The sequence below is a fragment of the Schistocerca piceifrons genome, chromosome 6 (genome assembly GCF_021461385.2).
Source record: "Schistocerca piceifrons isolate TAMUIC-IGC-003096 chromosome 6, iqSchPice1.1, whole genome shotgun sequence".
NCBI classification, from domain to species: Eukaryota; Metazoa; Arthropoda; class Insecta; order Orthoptera; family Acrididae; genus Schistocerca; species Schistocerca piceifrons.
The window spans coordinates 580367290-580390534 of record NC_060143.1 but is presented as its reverse complement, the minus strand read 5'-3'; the positions used below and the strand labels follow the sequence as shown (position 1 = coordinate 580390534).

Below are 23245 nucleotides of genomic sequence, written 5' to 3'. Positions count from 1 at the left end.
CTGCAGCAAGTCGAGCTGCATCTACAACACCCATGCTGGCAGCCCATGGTGTGCCAGCTGTCGCATCGCCACCTTGTTTGTTAGGTAATTGTCACATTACAGACAAGTGAATTTCGTAACTCTAGGTATATGACGTGGCTGGCCGGTCCTGAACTAATGAGTGAACAGTATATCTGTGCGCTCAGCGCTATTGCCGTGGACCCACTGAAAAAATGGAATTGAGCGTTTGGCGTCATTGGCCAGGAGGCCCCTTACGGGCCATGTCCGGCCGCCGTGGTGCAGGTGTTACTATATTCGACGCGACATTGGGCGACCTGCGCGCTGGATTGGGATGAAATAGTGATGAAAACAACACAACACCCAGTCCCTGAGGAGAGAAAATCCCCGACCCAGTCGGGAATCGAACCCGGTCCCGTAGGATGGCAATCTCTCACGCTGACCACTCAGCTATCGGGGCAGACACTCTTCGAACTGAGTCATGTAGCCCCTGCTGGCTTGTAAATGTACATGTTGTTATATGATATTAATAAGTACACAGGTTAATTCAAGCTTACACTACTTTTGAGAGAAATATAGAACCAGCCACAATTATGTCATAGAGGATGAAGATCATCACGTATAGCAATGATGTCTGTGTAAGATTGGTGGTTCGAACAACGTTTTTTTAACTTCTGGTCTTACATGGATGCCACTGGTATAGAAGGCGTTGTTCGTGATTTGTGACATATACTGAGTCTGACACTGGTTGAGGAATGTTAGTTGGGACCGTACACATCTGTATGAACTTTGTTTATTGCTGTTTTGAGTGACAGTTCACTTGGCAAACATTGATTGATTTGAGAATAGGTGTAGCCCAAAACCGGTCAATGACTAAACAAAAAAATTCAGTTGCAGTTGTGCCTGTCTCTTTTGGCATGACAAGTCTTTTTACTTCTTTTTGGATTGTATTTGTGTAAAGCAAAATAAGTTTTTTTCCTAAAGTGATTTATGGATGGGAATATGGCTCGCTCGAGTGTTTTGTGAAAAGTTGTCAAATTCTCGAGAAACTCATAAAGCCTCTCCAGAAATGTTGAAGAATGGTGCCACCTGGTGACATACTATCAGCGCAAGTACTGCAGCTTAGGAGTACAAATATCAGATTAAGCAGCATCAACTTGCCGTGTGTCAGTGTGGTTGTTAAGTGGGGAAAACAAATAGTCACAAGCAGCAGTTTAGGTTTACGTTGGAAATAGAGGTATGTGCTATACCCTCCACCATATACCATAGGGTGGTTTGCAGGGCATAGATGTGCGTGAAAAAAATTGAACAATGCAAGTGGAAAATGTTGTAAGTGCCTTTTTTTCACGGTGGTGCATGGTCTTTCTGCCAAGTAGTGTTTGTGAATGGAGTTCCAAGTGCCATGTGTTGTGGTCACCTGCGTTCAGCCTGGGAGGATCTGAAGAGGTGACACACAAGTTTTTGGTGCGTCAGCACAACTGTTTGAGTGGCAACAGAGATTTTGCAGTTGTAGAGAAATGAAGAAACGTAAGCAAGGTCTTGTTCCAAAAGATTTGCATGAGACTGTTGTGTCAGCTGAGACCCTGCGTGAGGTCGAGTACGGCCCTCCCGAACCCATCCGCTGCATATCGGCATGGCAGCCGGGGGATCTCGTCCAGTGCGACCAGCAGAGTCGTGGACTGGAGAACCGCAGCGTGGAGGTGAGAGGCAACGATCGTCCGGATGTCGACATCCGACGTGTGCTGGCAGCCATTGTGTACTCCTCACGCGAGGCGTAGAAGGATCTCCTCACTCACTCTGAGCGAGAAACCCGCTACGTAACCTGTCCTCGTATACAGAATGTGGATCTCGGTATTCCTAACCACGTTGTGCGGCTCCTCTCAACTCTTAACCATTTGCACAACGAACTATACTGATGAGCCAAAACATTATGTTGCGGAAGCATTATGCAGCAAGAAAAGAATGTAAGCGAAAGAGAGACGAATAGCCAGTCATCAGTGAAGGGGCCACAAGTACGAGAATCCACTGATTTTCACTAAGCGCACATTGTTGCGGCACTGCGGCTGGACACGAGAATCTCTGAAACAGCGAAGTTCGTCTCCTGTTGGCGTACTATTGTCATGACTACCTATGCAAAGTGTTGAAGGTTGGTGAAATAATGAGTAGTAGCCCTTCTGGTGTTGGACGACCACGTCCCGCCACAAAACGTAGATGTCAGAGGGTGCCTCACTGTATAATCCAGGATAGGCAACAACCTGTGGCAGATCTGACGACAGAGTACAATGCTGGGGCAGGCATAAGTGTTTCGGAGCACACCGTTCAAAGGCCATTGTCGAACATGGAGCTCCACGCCAAGCAATCCCTACACGTTCCTGTGTTGACCTGACGACCTCGTCAGTTATGATTGCAGTGGGCACATCGTCCCTGAGTTTTCGCCGTGTATCAGTAGAAACGTTTCGCCTGTGGAATGAATCGCATTTCTCGTTACACCACGTACGTGGTTGAGTCCTCATACGCCATCATCCATTCGGATGGCTGCATGAAACATGCATCGCGCCACAGATGCAGGCCGGTAACGGCAGAATTATGCTACGGGGTACACTGAGTAGGGCCTCCGTGGGATCTGTGGTGGGAATAGAAGGCACCATAGCAGCAGTGAACTACGAGGACATTATTGGGGACCACCTACATCACTTCGTTCTTGAAGTCTCGCCCTATGGAAATGACATCCTCCAGCAGGATAACTGTCCGTGTTGCAAAGTCAGAATGGTGCAACAGTGGTCTGAAGGGCATTACAGTGAATTCACAATGATATTTTGGCCATCAAATGTGCCTGATCTGGACCCACTAGAACACACATCGGGCGCCAACTGCGCGCCCGTAAACCACCATTCGGTAATTTGAGGAAATTGCTTGACCTGTGCGTACACATATCGTGCCACATGCTTCTGGAATCTTGTCGAAGACTTGTAGTATCCATGCTAAGCAGAATCTCTCGTGCACTGTGTTTCATAAGTGGGATAAGCACTCCGTCTTCAGGCCACAAGTGGCCCATCGGGACCATCCGACCGCCGTGACATGCTCAGCTGAGGACGTGGATAGGAGGGGCATGTGGTCAGTACACCGCACTCCCGGTCGTTATGATGGTTTTCATTGACCGGAGCCGCTACTATTCGGTCGAGTAGCTCCTCAATTGGCATCACTAGGCTGAGTGCACCCCGAAAAATGGCAACAACGCATGACGGCTCAGATGATCACCCATCCAAGTGCCGACCACTCCCGACAGTGCTTAACTTCGGTGGTATGACGGGAATCGGTGTATACACTTCGACAAGGCCGTTACCATAAGTGGGAAAGCACGCTATCAAAGAAGTGGCCATAATGTTTTGGCTCATCGGTGTACGTAGTTGCAGGGAGTGCTGCAGCATGGGGTAGTTTTCAGTCTCGCGGCAGCTCTGCATCTGAAATTTAATATTTTGTTACTGCGATTTTAAATTATGGCATTCACTTTGATGTAGTTTTTTTCTGAGATTAAAAATATTCCTCCAGAAAGATACGGTTTTTCTAAATTTAAAAACATGTTCCAAGGTACAACATGATCATGTAGATGGAAACAAATACTCGACAGAAACTTAACAGTTTGCATTCAGAAAGTCCCGCCAATAATGTCTATCTGTTAGCGTTATAACTCTTCTACACAACAACAAGCAGAAGCTGAAATTAACTTAAGAAGAAGTATTATCGAAAACAGTTTACAGGGTGAATATATTTAGACCGTCAAAGTATACCTCTACCGACCACACACTGTATAACGAGTCCTAAAAAATATGTAGTTTTACTTGAAATAAAATTTTCTAAGTAATTAATACATACATATTATAAATTAAAATCGAGTGACATGTTTTTCCTGTCTACATGAAAGCCAATCTCACGAACTACTCTACAGATTTTAAAACGGTTTTCACTAATAGATAAACTAATTTCCGATGCTGGTGTGCATAGGTGGTTGTTCTTGTTGGTGGTGGTGGTGGTGGTGGTGGTGGTAGCGGTGTTATTGTGGTCATCATTCAGATGACGTCTTTGCTGCAGCTTTCCACGCTACTCTATCCTGTGCAAGGCTCTTCATCTCCAAATAACTACTGCAGCCCACATCCTCCTGAATCTGCTTGATGTAGTCATCTCTTGGCCTCCATCTACGACTTTAACCCCACACAGTTCCCTCTAATACTACACTGCTAATCACTTGTTGTCTCAGAACGTGTCCTACCAAGTGATCACTTCTTCTAATCAGGTTGTGCCACAGACTTCTCGTCTCCCCAACTCTATTACCTCCTCATTAGTTACGTGATCTACCCATCTAATCTTCAGCTTTCTTCTGCAGCACCACATTTCAGAAGCTTCTGTTTCTTCTTATCTAAACTGTTTATGGCCCATGTTTCATTCCACACATGGCTACACCCCACGCAAATACTTTGAGAAAAGACTTGCAACCACTTAAATCTATACTTGATGTTAGCAGATCTTTCTTTTTCAGAATTTTTTTCTTGCCATTGCGAGTTTACATTTTATATCCTCTCTACTTCGATAATCATCAGTTATTTTGCTTCCCAAATAGCAAAACTCGTCTGCTACTTTTAGTGTTTCGTTTCCTAATCTAATTCCCCCAGCATCACCTCATTTAATTCGACTACATTCCATTATCCTTGTTTTGCTTTTATTGATCTTCATTTTAAATCCTACTTTCAAAACACTGTCCATTCCGTTCATTTACTTTTTCAAGTGTTTTGCTGTCTCTGACAAAATTACAATGCAATCAGCAAACATCATAGTTTTATTTCTTCTCCCTGAACTTTAATTCCTGCTCCACATTTTCCTTTGGTTTCCTTTACTGCTTCTTGAATGTACAGACTGAATAATATAGGGGATAGGGTACAACCCTGTCCCAGTTCCTTCTCAAGCGCTACTTCCCTTTCATGCTCCTCACCCTTATAGCTGCCGCCTGGTTTCTTAACAAGTTCTAAATAGTCTTTGACTCCATGTATTTTAGCCCTGCTACCTTCAGAATTTCAGAGAGCCTTTTCCAGTCAACTCCCCAGTCAGTATTTCTGTCGGAATGTCGTCTACTCCAGGGGCCTTGTTCCCACTTAGGTCTTTCAGTGCTGTGTCAGATTCGACTCGCAGTGTCATATCTCCCATCTACGTCCTCTTCCAGTTCTATAATACTGCCTCCGCGTTCATATCTCTTGTATAAAGCCTCTATATTCTCCTTACACCTTTCAGTTTTCCATTCTTTGCTGAGGACTGGTTTTCCATCTGAGCTCTTGATATTGATACAGATGCTTCTCTTCTCTGTAAAGGCGCGTTTAACTTTCCAGTAAGCGGTATCTAGCTTCCTCCAAGGGAAATATGCTTCTACATCCTTACATTTGTCGTCTAGCCATTCCTGCTTAACCATTTTGCGCTTCGTGTCAGTCTCATTTTTTAGATGTTTGTATTCCTTTTCGCCTGCTTCATTTGTTGCATTTTTATATTTTTTTTCCTTTCATGAATGACATTCAATATCTCCTGTATTATCAAAGAAGTTCGACCAGGCCTTGTCTTTTTATCTGTTTGATCCTCTGCTGCCTTCGCTGTTTCATCTCTCAGAGCTACCCATCCGTCTTCTAACGTATTCCTTCCCATTTTTGTGGTCAGTCGTTGGCTAATTCTCCTCTGAAACTCTCAATAACCGTTTCTTCAACTTATTCAGGTCCCACTTCCTTGCTTTCCTAACTTTTTTGCAGTTTTTTTAGTTATGAACTGCAGCTTAACCTACAGTTCATAACCACTAAATTGTGGTCATGGTCTACATCTGCCCCTGGAAATGTCTTACAATTTAAAATCTGGTTCCTAAATCTCTGTCTCGCCATTATACAATCAATATGAAATCTGCCGGTGTCTCCAGGTCTCTTCCACGCACACAACCTTCTTTTATGATTCTTAAACCAAGCGTTAGCGATGATTAAATTCTACCAGGCGGCTTACTCTATCATTCCTCTCCTTCTTTTCCTTATGCTTCTATCGAATTCCAGTCCTCCATCACAATTAAATTTTTGACTTCCTTAGCAATCTGAATAATTTCTATTATCTCATCAAACAATTCTCCAATCTCTTCATCATCTGCAGAGTTAACTTGTACTACTGTGGCAGGTGTGGACTTCGTGTCTGTCTAGGCTACGACAATGCGTTCACTGTGCTGTATTACTACATATTATAAACAAGGCACCTAGCTTAGTGTCAGACACAAACTGTTCTCCGACGGTTCAGAGCGCCATCAGACGTCGTTTAACTGCCTTCGCCGGCTCTGGGACGACAAGAGTTTGGGTAACTAGGAGCACCTACTAACCAGGTGTGCTACATGTACGTGCTACCTACATTGAAAAACTGATAGAGTAATTTTCAAATGGAAAACTTAAGAATGATTGTCTCTAAGCGGAGAAAGATCTTTAGAAGCTCAGCCTACCCCATTTCGCACGGAGCAGTCGACTGCCGTATAGGCAACACACATTGCATACGAACACCACACAGTGCAGACGTCCGGCTGCCTGGGCGACAAGATCATTCGCTGGAATAGCAAGAATGTTCTTCAAACTAATCGAAAATAATTGTGGCCTGGTAAGATAGGGCATTGCCATACATCCGTAGTTACTTGGGAACATGAAGTCCATGAATGATTGGAAATGGACTCCAAGGAGCTGAACATAACCACTCCATCCACACCATTATGGAGCCATTACCAGGCTGCACAGTGCCTTGTTGACAACCTGGGCCCATGGCATCTCGGGGACTGCGACTCACTCGAACCCCATCACCGGCTCATACCGACTGAAATCTGGGCTCAGATGGTCACGGTTTTCGAATCGTGTTGCGTCCAATCGATATGGTAACGAGCGGAGGAGAGACACTGCAGGCGAAGTCGTGCTGTTAGCAAAGGCACCCGTGTCGATCATCCGACTCCATAGCCTAATTTCGCTGCACTCTCCTAACGGATACGTTCGTCGCTCTTTCTACATTGATTTCTGCGGTTATTTCACGCAGTGTTGCTTGTCTGTTAGCACTGGCAATTCGACTTAATGACCAAGAGCAGTGTCGTTTGCGTAAAGTCCGTCGGGCACAGCGTTGCCCGTGGTGCGAGGTAAGGCCTGAAATTTGGTGTTCTCGGCGCGCGCTTGACACTGTGCATCTCAGAATATTGAATCCCGTAACAGTTTCCGAAATGGAATGTCCCATGCCTCTACCTGCAGCTACCGTTCCGCGTTCAAAGTCCCTTGATTCCGGTCGTGTAGCCTTAACCACGTCGGACATCTTTCCACGTGAATCACGTGAGTAAAAATGGCAGTTCCACCAACGCACACTCTTTTATATCCGTTGTACACGATACTAACGCCACCTGTATACGTGGATATTGCTAATCCACGACTTAGTATCACCTCACTGTGGCGTAAGGGACACTGATCCACAAACGATCGAGTCGGGTGTTGTAAGCGCAAATCGTTCTGACATCTCTGACGATGGACCTCTTCTAGTTCAAGCTCTTTTTCTTCCACTTGGATCGAAACAATTAAAAAACTGTGAAGTAAACATGGGCTCTATAGTGCATGCTTTAGGAGCAATGAGCACTTGTTCATTTTTCTGTTGTGAAACACATGCATTCTACTGAACAAGTGTTCATAGCTCTAAAGGTATGCATTTTAGAACCCATGTGTACCCGACGTTTCATCACTGATTTTATCCATACTACCTCCTCCAAAAATATGGAAACCAAAGAGCTTGCAGCAGTAGAGGTCCAATGTATGCAGTATGAAAAGGATTTTCGTTTATCACTTCCACTCAGTAGTTTCTGATATATATATATAAAGGGCGTTCAAAAAGTTTTGCACAGTCGTCTCTAATTTTTTTTTATTTTTCGCAGGAGGAGAATGAAATTTTTTGTGAACATACTTGGAACATTTAACTATATATTGAGCCTACTCATTGTAGCCTCCATCATCTGTGACGCATCTGGTCCAACGATCTTTCTATGATGTAAATACACTTCGGTAAAATTCCGGGGATTGACTTTTACACCATCGCTTGACACAGGAAGTCAGGTCTTTCTCACTATAAAATGTTTTACCACTCAGATGGGCCTTCAGACTACCAAAGAGGTAAAAATCGTACGAAGCCAAGTCCGGACTGTAGGGAGAATAATTTTCCAACCCATTTTCCTGATTTTCTCCTGCCTCATAAGGGCTGTATGGGGTTTGGCAATGTCACAGTGTAGTCTGATGAGCTGTGGTCTTTGGGTCTTGATGCCACGTCGCAGCTTGTCCAGTGATAAACAGTAACGTTCCCGGTTAATTGTGGAGCCAGGATCCAAAAAGTCAATGAAAATGACACCACACTGATCCCAGAAGAAGGAGGCCATCACCTTTCGGCCTGCTGTTCGTGAAAGTCTTGGTTTCTTTTTCTTAGAGCAACCCGGATGACGCCACTCCATGGATTGGGTTTTGCTCTCAGGTTCGGATAAAAACAATTATGTTTCAACCTGGGTAATGACGCCGTCAAGACACTGTTTTCACTCTTCAGTAAAGATCTTCATGAAACCCTCGCACACATTCTTCCTCATCATTTTCATTTCTCTTGTCAATAATCTAGACACCCAACCCTAGTGACACTACCAGTAATACCACACTACCTAATGACAAACGAGTCATTTCAGCAAGCTGTCATGTCGTCATTTTGGATGATTTGATCAATGGTCTCCTTATTCACATCGCTCACTGCCATCGATGGTCTGCCGCATCGTGGATTGTCCACCTTCAGCTTCTTTAAACCTCTGAACGCATCGCTGGATACTGCTGCGATCCACTGTGTTCTCCCCATAAACAGGGAGCAACTTCATGTGAATCGATGTGGCAGGAGCATCGCCGGTCTTGAAGAGGAAATCCATCACCGACCGTTGACGCAACGTGACATCTACTTCACTGTCCGTTATGGCTCGCCTGTACACAATTTTTATACTCCAACTTATAGTTAAATTTTCAAAGTATGTTCACAAAAAATTTCATTCTCCTCCTGCAAAAAATAAAAAAGTTAGAGACGACTGTGCAAAACTTTTTGAACACCCTTTGTATATATATGCTTGGAAAGTGTATTTTTTGTGCAAACATACACTTTGTAATGGAACAATGCCTACTGACTTTAAAACATTAAAAGGAGTGTTTATTAGAGTATGAGTTGTGTTTGTTGCAGGGTTCCAGTGTGAGTCGTTTACGAGGTATCTTATTTTGAAAAGCTACCAAACCGACACTTACACAATACCTGTGGTAGCACACACTGAAGAACAGCACAAGGGCTTACGTGGATTCTGACCAGTGACGAGATAATTGTCCATCACAGGTTGTGTTCAAAATGACCACCGGCAGCGGAAATTCACGCTTTCAGTCTCGTATGGAACGACTGCTACACACATACTAGCGTTTCAGCAGACATAGCCGAGCAGGCAGCAATAATACGTCGTTGAATTTCATCAAGTGTAGTTGTTATATTCTTGTAGACGGCGTCTCTCAGCTTTCCCCACAGAAAAAATCTACAGGCGTCAAATCCAGGAATGGGCTGGCCTAGGTACAGGTCCTCTGCGCCTAATCCAAAGGTTTGGTAACAATTCCTGAAGACATGCTGCAGTCCTTCATGTACTGTGGGCTGGACAGCCATCGTGTTGGTACTACTGGAACGTCTTCTAGCATTCATGGGAGATGGTCTATTAGGAGGCTGCAATACTTTTGTGCATTCAGTGTTCCGGCTATGAAATGCTAGCCTATGAGTTGATGGTTCACTATCCCACACCACACATTTACACTCCATGGACGCTGACGTTCCACCTGATGAAGCCAATGGGAGCTGTCAACAGATCAACAATGCATGTTTCAGCGATTTACCTACCCATGATAGGTAATTGTGGCTTCATCACTGAATAAGATACATGACACATCTGGAGTATCCTGTCTTAATTCCCATGTACAGAAGTTAAGACGATCATCGCGATCGTTTCCATGAGGCTCTTGATGTTGAGAGTTGTGATACAGTTGTAACCTGTGTCGATGGAGAATGCGTAGGACACTCGCCCAACTCATGTCCCTTCCTCATGCGATTGTGAGGGAGCTAAGTAGTGGATCAACTGCAGAAGAAAGGACATTAATTTTGCCCTCTTCTTGCTTTCTTCTGTTACATTCTCTGGGTGTTACATTACCACTTTCAGGTAACTTGTTGAAGAGGTTGATAAATAACTGTCGAGATGGTTGACGTCTGTTGGGACATCTTGCCACATGCACTGAACCAGAACGAACTGCATTGTTCCTACACCCTCAATAAATCATGAGCATGACAGAATTTTCTGCGTTCGTAAATCCCATCGTCCACTCACGACCTACCGCTTGGACCGTCACTCACTGACTGACTAGCATCTAGACATACACTCAAGGGACATACAAGCACACTCTAAATAAACATAAAAACTTCGTACCTAGCAACAACGCAGGCTATATGGGACAAACAGGTGTCAGTTTGGAACTTTTCAAAATATCATATCTCGTAAAGAAATCTGCAACAAACACAACTCACTTTCTAATTTATCCTAGTTTTAGTTTGTTAATGTCAATAAGCATTGTTCCATTTACAAAAGAGTACGTTTGCACAGAAATACAGCTTATAAATACTATTACATTATGTGAAAACCATATATCAGTAGCACTTTCCATTTCCGCAATATTTGTGGTACAACTTCTAGGTGGCAATAAAGTAATGAGACTGATATGAAAAAAATGTTGCTTACCGTTTTAGTCAAGTTTAGTGTTGTCTTCTTCAAAGTAGTTCCCTTGTGATTGCACACACTTTTTCCAGCTCTTCTGCCATTGATGGTAAAATTTCTGGAACTCATCTTCTGCAATATCCTCTAAGCCCCTCGTCACAGATTTTTGGACATCTTGTGTTGTTTGAAAATGGTGTCCCTTGACCGCTGTTTTGGCTCTTAGAAATAGAAAAAAGTCGCACGGAGCGATATCTGGTGAATAAGGTGGCTGTGGTAGTACTGAATTTTGTTTTGAGGTTAAAAATTGCTGTACTGACAGAGCAGTATGGTATGGCGAATTACCGTGATGCAGAATCCAATTATCAGCAATGTTGACACGGACACGAAGAAGTCTTTTACGAAGTCTTTCTAAGATTTCTTTGTAGTAATATTGGACACACCCACTCTTTATAAACAATTCCCCTGGAATCAAAGAATCACACAAGCACGCATTTCACTTTTGACTTTGACATGCGACCTTCTTTTGGTCTGGGTGATCCCTTTGAGCACCATTACGAACTTTGGCGTTTTGTCTCTGAATCGTACTGAAAAAAACCAACTTTCATCTCCAGTGATAACACGGCTCAACAATTCTGGATCGATTTCCGTTTGCTGTAACAGATTGAATGTCACATTTTTCCATGTTTCTCACTGTTTGGGGTGAGATTTTTGGGGACCGTTTTTGCACAAATCTTTCTCATACCAAGCTCTTCAGTTATTATTAGACGAACCGTTTCTCGATTGATGTTCAGTTCTTCTGCAATCATTTTCATGTATAATCTTCGATCAGATCATACGAGTTCAAGCACCCTGGCCAAGTTGACAACCGTCCATGAGGTTGATGGTAGTCCACTGTGGTCTTTATCTTCAACTTTCGTTCTGCCTTCACTAAACATTTTATGCCACCGAAAAACTTGAGCTCTTGACATAACCTCCTCTCCAAATGTCTTCTGAAGCTTACCGTAAGTTGTCGTCGCGGTTCCACCCAATTTATTGCAAAAAGAAATGGTGTACCGTTGCGCAATATTATGCGCATTTCAGTGATGAGAGACAGAAGCACGTGTTAACGTATTACAGCACAACTCACGACTGAGCAGTTGTGTCGATGTGCAGCTTGGACTTCAAGCAGCTTATATACCAAGGTCAATGATATTGTGCCTACGCAAGCCTGTAGGGTTGCCATATCTTGCAAAGTAAATCAGTATCATTACTTTATTGTCGCACCTCGTATATATATACATATGTGTGTGTGTGGGGGTGGGGGGGGGGGGGGTTCACCACTTTTAAGAGTCGCCAGGCTCATTTTCTGTTTCAGCAGATATTTGAAATTTCCATTTCTTTTGCGGGTAGTTGGAATCAGCAAAAAAAAAAAAAAAACTGTCCTCATCACGTGTTTCATGCGCGACGCCGTGTCAATTTGTTTACTGTTCCTAAAGGAATTTTTCGTACCCATTCGACATGGCGTTCCCAGATTGTTGTGTGCGATATTTATTTTATCAGAATGTATTGACAGGGACAGTAAAACTCAAAGAATAACTAGTACTGCAGTTGCAATGGAGTGCTGGGCTACTGTAAATTGTCCATGTTTTACTGTCCCTGTTAATACATGTCGATAATACAAGTCTAAAATTCAGAAAGCAAAAACAGAATTGTAGATATCTCCTAAAACACTGGAGAAAATTTGCATGATGACTCTTAGGAGAGATTCCTTGCGTATATTTAAAAGCCGGCCGCAGTGGACGTGCGGTTCTAGGCGCTTCAGTCCGGAACCATGTGACTGCTACGGTCGCAGGTTCGAATCCTGCCTCGGGCGTGGGTGTGTGTGATGTCCTTAGGTTAGTTAGGTTTAAGTAGTTCTAAGTTCGAGGGGACTGATGACCTCAGATGTTAAGTCCCATAATGTTCAGAGCCATTTGAACCATTTATATTTAAAACAGATTGGTAAGTATGTTTGGATGTATGTCTGGGTCCTCCTTCCACGCCCCAAATGAACTTCAACCATATTTGGCACACAAACAGCAAACTTTTCGAGTATCTGCACTATGGGGTATATAATCTCCGGGTTCGAATATGAGTGCGAAAAACATTATTTCTCCAGCCCCTGCCTTGCATGGTAGTTGTATTGTGTGGAAATAGTATTTGCCTCCCTTGTCAACCTGCTTTGCAGGGTAGCCTATTAGTCAGGGAAAGAAATGTTTTTTTTTTTCAGCACCTGGTGTGTAGGCTGTCCTGTGCAACAGGTGCATTGTGCTGGAGTGGTACCGGCCTCCTTTACCAGCTTGCTTTGCATGGCAGCCTACGTGTCAGGCCTAAAACGGTTTTAAAGTTGCAAACATGTTGGATGTCCTACATGACACATGTGTCATGCCAGAGTAGTATCGACCCAGTTCGTCAGCCTGTTTTGCAGGGGCTATGTGTAGCTGGTTGAAGGTTGCGATAAATAGAGGAGGGAATGGACAGAGAGGGGGAGGGGTTGAGGAGGGCATGGAAGCAGAGATTGGGATAAGAGAAAATGGACAGTGGAACACAGGGATAATCTTACACTTTGTACCTACAAATAGGCCAGACCTAACCGACAGTGTCAGTACAGAAACAGGGATTAGTGATCGTGATGTTATTATAGCAACAATGATTCGAAAGTTAATAAATGAGCCAAGAAGTCCAGGAGACTGTTTCTGCTAGATAGAGCATATAAGCAGTTGCTAGCATCTCAATTAGACAGTGAACTGACATCACTTAATTCGAGTAACCCCACCAAGATCCATGCACCTTGCCGTTGGTGGGGAGGCTTACGTGCCTCAGCGATACAGATGGCCATACCGTAGGTGCAACCACAATGGAGGGGTATCTGTTGAGAGGCCAGACAAATGTGTGGTTCCTGAAGAGGGGCAGCAGCCTTCCCAGTAGTTGCAGGGGAAACAGTCTGGATGATTGACTGATCTGGCCTTGTAACACTAGCCAAAACGGCCTTGCTGTGCTGGTACTGCAGACGGCTGAAAGTAAGGGGAAACTATAGCCGTAATTTTTCCCGAGGGCATGCAGCTTTACTGTATGGTTAAATGATGATGGCATAGTCTTGGGTAAAATATTCCGGAGGTAAAATAGTCCCCCATTCGGATCTTCAGGCGGGGACTACTCAAGAGGACGTCGTTATCAGGAGAAAGAAAACTGGCATTCTACGGATCAGAGCGTTGAATGTCAGATCCCTTAATCGGGCAGGTAGGTTAGAAAATTTAAAAACGGAAATGGATAGGTTAAAGTTATATATAGTAGCAATTAGTGAAGTTCGGTGGCAGGAGGAACAAGACTTCTGGTCAGGTGAATATAGGGTTATAATAGGGGTAATTCAGGAGTAGGTTTAATAATGAATAAAAAAATACGGTTGCGGGAAAGCTACTACAAACAGCATAGTGGACGCATTATTGTGGCCAAGATAGACACGAAGCCCATGTCTAGTACAGTAGTACAAGTTTATGTGCCAACTAGCTCTGCAGATGTTGAAGAGATTGATGAAATGTATGATGACATAAAACAAATTATTCAGATAGTGAAGGGGGACGAAAATTTAATAGTCATGGGTGACTGGAATTCGATAGTAGGAAAAGGGAGAGAAGGAAACGTAGTAGGTGAATATCGATTGGGGGTAAGAAATGAAACAGGAAGCCGCCTGGTAGAATTTTGCACAGAGCATAACTTAATCATAGCTAACACTTGGTTCAAGAATCATAAAAGAAGGTTGTATACATGGACGAATCCTGGAGATACTAGAGGTATCAGGTAGATTATATAATAGTAAGACAGAGATTTAGGAACCAGACTATAAATTGTAAGACATTTCCAGAGGCAGATGTGGACTCTGACCACAATCTATTGGTTATGAACTGTAGATTAAAACTGAAGAAACTGCAAACCACTTGTATGAATATCAAGAGCTCAGATGGAAACCCAGTTCTAAGCAGAGAAGGGAAAGCAGAAAGGTGGAAGGAGTATGAGGAGGGTCTATACAAGGGCGATGTACTTGAAGACAATATTATGGAAATGGAAGAGGATGTAGATGAAGATGAAATGGGAGATATGATACTGCGTGAAGAGTTTGACAGAGCACTGAAAGACTTGAGTCGAAACAAGGCCCTGGGAGTAGACAACATTCCATTAGAACTACTGACGGCCTTGAGAGAGCCAGTCCTGACAAAACTCTACCATCTGGTTAGCAAGATGTATGAGACAGGCTGAATACCCTCAGACTTCAAGAAGAATAGTATAATTCCAATACCAAAAAAAGCAGATGTTGACAGGTGTGAAAATTACCGAAACATCTGTTTAATAAGCCCCTGCTGCAAAATAGTAACGCGAATTCTTTACAGACGAATGGAAAAACTGGCAGAAGCCGACCTCGGGGAAGAGCAGTTTGGATTGCGTAGAAATGTTGGAACACGTGAGGCAATACTGACCTTACGACGTATCTTAGAAGAAAGATTAAGGAAAGGCAAACCTACGTTTCTAGCATTTGTAGACTTAGAGAAAGCTATTGCCAATGTTGACTGGAATAGTCTCTTTCAATTTCTAAAGGTGGCAGGGGTAAAATACAGGGAGCGAAAGGTTATTTACAATTTGTACGGAAACCAGATGGCAGTTATAAGAGTTGAGGGACATCAAAGGGAAGCAGTGGTTGGGAAGGGAGTGAGACAGGTTTTTAGCCTCTCCCCGATGTTATTCAATCTGTATATTGAGCAAGCAGTAAAGGAAACAAAAGAAAAATTCCGTTCAAAATGGTTCAAATGGCTCTGAGCACTATGGTACTTAACTACTGTGGTCATCAGTCCCCTAGAACTTAGAACTACTTAAACCTAACTAACCTAAGGACAGACACACATCCATGCCCGAGGCAGGATTCGAACCTGCGAAAAATTCGGAGTAGCCATTAAAATCCATGGAGAAGAAATAAAAACTTTGAGGTTCGCCGATGACATTGTAATTCTGTCAGATCAGCAAAGGACTTGGAAGAGCAGTTGAACGGAATGGGCAGTTTCTCGAAAGGAGGATATAAGATGAAAATCAACAAAAGCAAAACAAGGATAGTCGAATTATGTCGGGTGATGCTGAGGGAATTAGATTAGGAAATAAGACACTTAAAGTAGTAAAGGAGTTTTTCTACTTGGGGAGCAAAATAACTGATGATGGTCGAAGTAGAGAGGATATAAAATGTAGGCTGGCAATGGCAAGGAAAGCGTTTCTGAAGAAGAGAAATTTGTTAACATCGAATATAGATTTAAGTGTCAGGAAGTCGTTTCTGAAAGTATGTGTATGGAGTGTAGCCATGTATGGAAGTGAAACATTGACGATAAATAGTTTGGACAAGAAGAGAATAGAAGCTTTCGAAATGTGGTGCTACAGAAGAATGCTGAAAATTAGATGGGTAGATCACATAATTAATGAGGAGGTATTGAATAGAATTGGGGAGAAGAGGAGTTTGTGGCACAACTTGACTAGAAGAAGGGACCGGTTGGTAGGACATGTTCTGAGGCATCAGGGAATCTCAAGTTTAGCATTGGAGGGCACCATGGAGGGTAAAAATCGTAGAGGGAGACTAAGAGATGAATACACTAAGTAGATTCAGAAGGATGTAGGTTGCAGTAGGTGCTGGGAGATGAAGAAGCTTGCACAGGATAGAGTAGCATGGAGAGCTGTATCAAACCATTCTCAGGACTGAAGACCACAACAACAACAACAATTCCAGTAAGATGGATGTAGAGAAATTATGGTGAAAGTTTAAACAGACTGTAAATCGTGGTCTGGAGAGTAATGTGCCTAGTAAGTGGATGAAGGATGGAAAACATCCACTATGGTTTAGTAACGGAATCCGGTGGATGCTGAGGAAACAAGGGGCTGTTGCTCTCTTAGTTCAAAAGGAAACGCATAGGTAACGACAAGCGAAGGTTAGTAGAGTTTCGTGCATCTGTTCAAAAATGGAGGTTCAAATGGCTCTGAGCACTATGGGACTTAACATCTACGGTCATCAGTCCCCTAGAACTTAGAACTTCTTAAACCTAACTAACCTAAGGACAGCACACAACACCCAGCCATCACGAGGCAGAGAAAATCCCTGACCCCGCCGGGAATCGAACCCGGGAACCCAGGCGGGGGAAGCGAGAACGCTACCGCACGACCACGAGATGCGGGCTCGTTCATCTGTGAAAAGGTCTATGCGTGAAGCGTGCAGCAACTATCTCCGTCACACCTTAGCGAAAGATCTGGAAGAGAACTCGAGAAAATTCTGGTCTTTCGTGAAATCATGAGTTGGTCTAAGGCTTCTATTCAGTCCCATGTTGACCAGTCTGGTGAGGCAGTCGAAGATAGCAAAACGAAAGCCGAAGTTTCAACTCTCACGTTCAATATCGTTCACACAGGAGAGTCGTACAAACATACCGTCACTTGACTATCGGACAGATTCTCGTATGGATAAAATAGTAATAAGCATCCCTGGCATACAGAAACAACTGAAAGATTTGAAAGCAAAAAATCACCAGGTCCGGTTGCAATCCCAAGTAGGTTTTTCAAAGTGTACTCTAGTGCAGTAACCTCTTACCTAGTCTGCATTTATCGCGAATCTCTCGCCCAGCACAAAAACCCAAACTACTGGGAAAAAAAAAGCACAGGTGACTTAGGTATTCAGACGAATAAGACAACGGACCCGCAAAATTACAGACCAATATCCCTTACTGCTGTTTGCTGCAGGATCCTTGAATGTATTCTCAGTTCGAATATAATAAATATTCTTGAGGCTGAGAAGCTTATGTGCACGAATCAGCATGGTTTCAGAAAGCATCGCTCTTGTGAAACAGGTTGCACTTTTCTCACATGATATACTGCGAACAATGAATGAAGCGCAATAGACAGATTCCATATTTCTAGAGTTCCAGAAAGCATTTGACAAGGTGCTCCATTACAGGCTGTTAACGAAGGTGCGAGCATACGGAATAAGTTCGCAGATATGTGAGTGGTTCGAAGACTTCTTAAGTAATAGAACTTAGTATGTTGTTGTCGACAGCGAGTGTTCATAAGAGACAGGGGTACCACCAGGAGTGCCGCAGGGAAGTGAGATAGGACCGCAGCTGATTTCTATATACATAAATGATTTGGCGGACTGGTGGCCAGAAATCTGCGGTTTTTTGCCGATGATGCTGTTGTGTACGGTATGGTGTCGAAGATGAGTGACTGTTGGAAGATACAAGGCGACTTACACAAAATTTCCAGTTGGTGCGTATGAGTAGGAAGAACAAACCTGTAATGTTCGGATGCAGTATTACTAGTGTCCTGCTTGACACAGCCAAATCCTTTAAATATCTGGGCGTTAACGTTGCAAAGCGATATGAAGTGGAACAAACATATAAGAACTGTAGTAAGGATGGCGAATCGTCGGTTTATTGGGAGGATTTTAGGAAAGAGAAGACCGCGTTTAGGACACTGTTGTGACCCATTCTTGAGTACTGTTCGAGTGTTTGGGACCCGTGCGAGGTCGGACTGAAGGAAGACATTGAAGCAGTTCAGAGGCGGTCTGCTAGATTTGTTACCGGCAGGTTCGAACAACACGTAAGTATTACGCAAATGCTTCGGTATCTGAAATGAGAATCCCTGGAGAGAATGAGACGTTGATTTCAAGAAACACTATTCAGAAAATTTAGAGAACCGGTATTTGAAGCTAACTGCCAAACGATTCTACTGCCGCCAACATGCATCACAAAGATAAGATTCGAGAAATTTCGGCTCATACGGCGGCATACACAGAGTTGTTTTCCCCTCGGTCTGTTTGCTAGTGGAACAAGAAACGAAAAAACTAATAGTGGAACAGGGTGTCCTCCGCTTCGCACGGTACGGTGACCAGCGGAGTATCTACGTAGATGTAGATCTAGAGATGGTCAGAGAGAGAGAGAGAGAAAGTGAGAGAGGGGGGGGGGCGGAGGCAGGAGGAGATTTGCAGAGAGATGGGAGGGGAAGAGACAGTGGTTAAATTGAATGTTACATGATTATTCATTTTTTTCGTGTTTCGTTTTCTTTATTCTTCCCTAAACCATCTGTGTCCCTGTTTCCTTTGCTCTGTCCATATTTTGCCTGTTTTCTTCCTTTCTTTTATTTCAGATTTCGTGTTCATAATGTTGTTCCTAAATTTGTTTCTTTCATTTATCATTTCAATACTGATGCCTATTTGTTTTAGGTCTACTTCTATTTCTTAAAACCAATTTTTTTTTTTTGATTGAACTGTTAACTACATCAACAATTCTCTTTGTGAGAACCTGTCTGTGTGTTCATATAATTTTTTGATTGGTCTCCTCATGCATATACCACCGCTGTGTAATGCTCTGTAAATTTTTATGAGGATTTTACATTCTATTTTTTCTGTCTCTGTGATGACTGATGCTCCGAATGTGGCCGTTTCTGATACGTAGAGAGCTTCTGGTAGTAGCTACAAGTGCACTGCAGTGTCTGAATTTAGCCTGTCATGAAATAATTCTTTTATTTTAGTGCGTCCGTGTCAGTATGTACCCTTTCTGAAGTTTTGATATTTGAATTTTCCCGCTCTGTTAACCTTTCCGTATTTTGTGTACGTGCTCTGGTTGTTGTTGTTCTTTCTTTCCATGTAATGAGTTTTCTCATAAGATATCTATAGATCCGTTTTTGTGGGGACTTCACGTAAGTATTCCAGTCCTTCTTGTGCTTGTTGTGTATTGCTGCTAAGCATTGTAAGGTCACCTGCAACAAAAATATTCTTTTTTTGTTGATACCACATTATATATATACAGGGTGAGTCACTGTCTATTGCCACCAGAATAACTCCGAAAGTATGATAATAGCTGGGAAGTTCACGGGACAAATGTTGCATGGTACAATGGGGGCCATAATATGACGCTGGGTTTTAGTTGCTAGGTGAGGTCACGTCAGAGATATGAAATTCAACTTCGTTTTTTTAAAAATCGGATGTTGTAATTTGGTACTTATTTTCTGATAGCGGCTATCGAGACGAATCCAATGATGTGTAACAGTAAGGTCTTTGAGGGTCAACGAAGGTCAAAAAGGCGGCATGAATGTCCATTTACAGAAGGTGTTCCAAGTGATGACCTTTGGTATCAATGCAGTGCCGCGAATCTTCTTAACATGGACTGAGTGGTATTCCTTATCGCTTCGGCATATGCTCTAAGAATTCTCTCTCGCATATCTTCAGGTGTAGTTGGAATGTCTTTATAAACAATGTCTTTTACGAATCCCCACAAGCAAAAATCCAGAGGCGTCAAGACTGGCGAACGAGCCGTCTACGACACACCTCGTCCGCGTCCAATCCAACGATTTGGGAATTGTCTCTGCATCTCATTTCTAGCCATCACCGAAAAATGCGATGGGTACCCATCGTGTTGATACCAGATTCTGTTCCTTGTTCCTGAAGGTATTTCTTCCAGTAACAGACCTAATGTTTCTTGCAGGAATGTGGTGTTCTTCCTACCATTAAGATTTCCTTCGATGAAACAGGTGCCTATCTCTAAAATCCCACACCACAGATTCATCAACCACGGTTTTTGGAGTGCAACTTACAGCAGCCAACATGGATTTTCAGTTGCCCAATAACGCATGTTATGCAAATTAACATTTCCATGGTTCATGAATGTAGCGTCGTCAGAAAATAAAATCAAATTATTAAATGTGCCATCCCGCTGAATGTGAAGTTGAGCCCATCGGCAGAATTCAATGCGACGCATACAATCCGTACCAGTTAATTCTTGGCGGAGATTGATATGGTAAGGATGATATTGTTGGCGATGCAGAACATGAACAACACTACTCTTGCTCATGCCAGATTCCCTTGCGATTTGAAGCGAACTAACAGAAGGATACGGACGGGGGATTACCGTAGCGAAGATATGGGCTACAAATGGAGAAATCCATTGACATAAAGGTCTCTGACAAAGAGGAGATTATTATTTCTCAGAACCTGTGAAAGAATATCTCGAAAATGGCGAAGGTGGTCGAACGTTCAAATGCTACTGTAGTGAGCATCTACGGAAAGAGGCAGAAGGACAATGAAACTACTACTAGGCGCTAAATGGTTGGACGTCCACGACTCTTCACAGAATGAGGTGGAAAGTAGGATAGATTGTGGTCTGTGGCATCTTTGCAGAAAGAGGTTAACGCTGGTGGACGCACAAGTGTTTCGGAGCAGGCCGTTCATCGTACATTGTTCAACATGGAGATCCGCAGCAGACCACCCCTTCGTGCTCACATGTTGACCCAACGACGTCGTCAGTTACGATTGCAGTGGGCACGGGACCATCGGGATTCGACCGTTGATCCATGGAAACGTGTCTGCTGTTTGGGTGAATGACATTTTTGCTGTGGGCGTCAGCGAGGTGAACGGCGGCTCGAAACGTGCAGCGCGCCACGGAGACAGGCTTGTAGGGGCAGTATTATGCTATGGGAGACATTCTCCTACGCTCGAATGGGAACTGTAGTGGTAATGGAAGACACGCTGACAGCTGCGAACCACCTGCATCCCTTCATGCTTGATGTCTTCCCCGACGGTGATGCCATCCTTCAGCAGTATACTTGTTCGTGTCTCTGAGCCAGAGCCGTGCTACAGTGGAGCATTGTAGTGAACTCACGCTGATGTCTAGGCGACCAATTTCGTCTGATGTAAATCCTACGGAACTAATCTGGGTCGCTATCTGGCGCCATCACCACATACTGAAATCGCAACCCTTCATTTACGCGAATTACATGATCTGTGCATAGACACATCAAATGCCACATACGTACCAACAAACTGTCGGATCCCTGGTACGCAGGATCAGTGATGTACACTACTGGCCATTAAAATTGCTATACCAATAAGAAATGCAGATGATAAACCGGTATTAGTTGCACAAATATATTATACTAGAACTGACATATGATTACATTTTCACGCAATTTGGGTGCATAGATCCTTAGACATCAGTACCCAGAACAACCACCTCTGGCCGTAATAACGGCATTGATACGCCTGGGCATTGAGTCAAATAGAGCTTGAATGGCGTTTACAGGTACAGCTGCCCATGGAGCTTCAACACGATACCACAATTCATCAAGAGTAGTGACTGGCGTATTGTGACGAGCCAGTTGCTCGGCCACCATTGACCAGACGTATTCAGTTGGTGAGACATCTGGAGAATGTGCTGGCCAGGGCAGCAGTCGAACATTTTCTGTAACCAGAAAGGCCCGTACAGGACCTGCAACATGCGGTCGTGCATTATCCTGCTGAAAAGTAGGGTTTTGCATGGATCGAATTAAGGGTAGAGCCACGGGTCGTAACACATCTGAAATGTAACGACCACTGTTCAAACTGCCTTCAATGCGAACAAGAGGTGACCTAGACGTGTAACCAATGGCACCCCATACTATCACGCCGGGTGATTCGCCAGTATAGCGATGACGAATACAGGCTTCCAATGTGCATTCACCGCGATGTCGCCAAACACGGATTCGATCATCATGATGCTGTAAACAGAACCTGGATTCGTCCGAAAAAATGACGTTTTGCCATTCGAGCACCCAGGTTCGTCGTTGAGTACACCATCGCAGGCGCTCCTGTCTGTGATGCAGCGTCAAGGGTAACCGCAGCCACGGTCCCCGAGCTGATAGTGCATGCTGATGCAAACGTCGTGGAACTGTTCGTGAAGAAGGTTGCTGTCTTGCAAACGTCCCCATCTGTTGTCTCAAGGATCGAGACGTGGCTGTACGATCTGTTTACAGCCATGCGGATAAGATGCATGTCATCTCGACTGCTAGTGATACGAGGCCGTTGGGATCCAGCAAGACATTCCGTATTACCCTCCTGAACCCACCGATTCCATATTCTGCTAACAGTCATTGGATCTCGCCCAACGCTAGCAGCAATGTCGCGATACGATAAACTGCAATCGCGATAGGCTATAATCCGACCTTTATCAAAGTCGGAAACGTGATGGTACGCGTTTCTCCTCCTTAGACGAGGCATCACAACAACGTGTCACCAGGTAACGCCGGTCAACTGCTGTTTGTGTATGAGAAATCGGTTGGAAACGTTCCTCATGTCAGTACGTTGTAGGTGTCGCCACCAGCGCCAACCTTGTATGAATGCTCTGGAAAGCTAATCATTTGCATATGACTGCATCTTCTTCCTGTCGGTTAAATTTCGCGTCTGTAGCACGTCATCTTCGTGGTGTAGCAGTTTTAATAGCCAGTAGTTTATTTCGCTCCAAAGATGGAGAAACAAGCTATTAAGTATATGGTTACAATGTTTTGAATGATCACTTTGTGTGTGTGTGTGTGTGTGTGTGTGTGTGTGTGTGAGGCAGAGCTAGGAGCAGAAGGGTAGTT

General features: G+C 43.7%; 1 protein-coding gene across 1 annotated transcript in view; it reads left to right on the top strand.

Moving 5' to 3' along the window:
- The window catches only part of LOC124803469 (phospholipase A1-like), a 181393-nt gene that overhangs the window by 145295 nt on the left and 12853 nt on the right, over positions 1-23245 (top strand). The gene's annotated exons all lie outside the window — the stretch shown is intronic.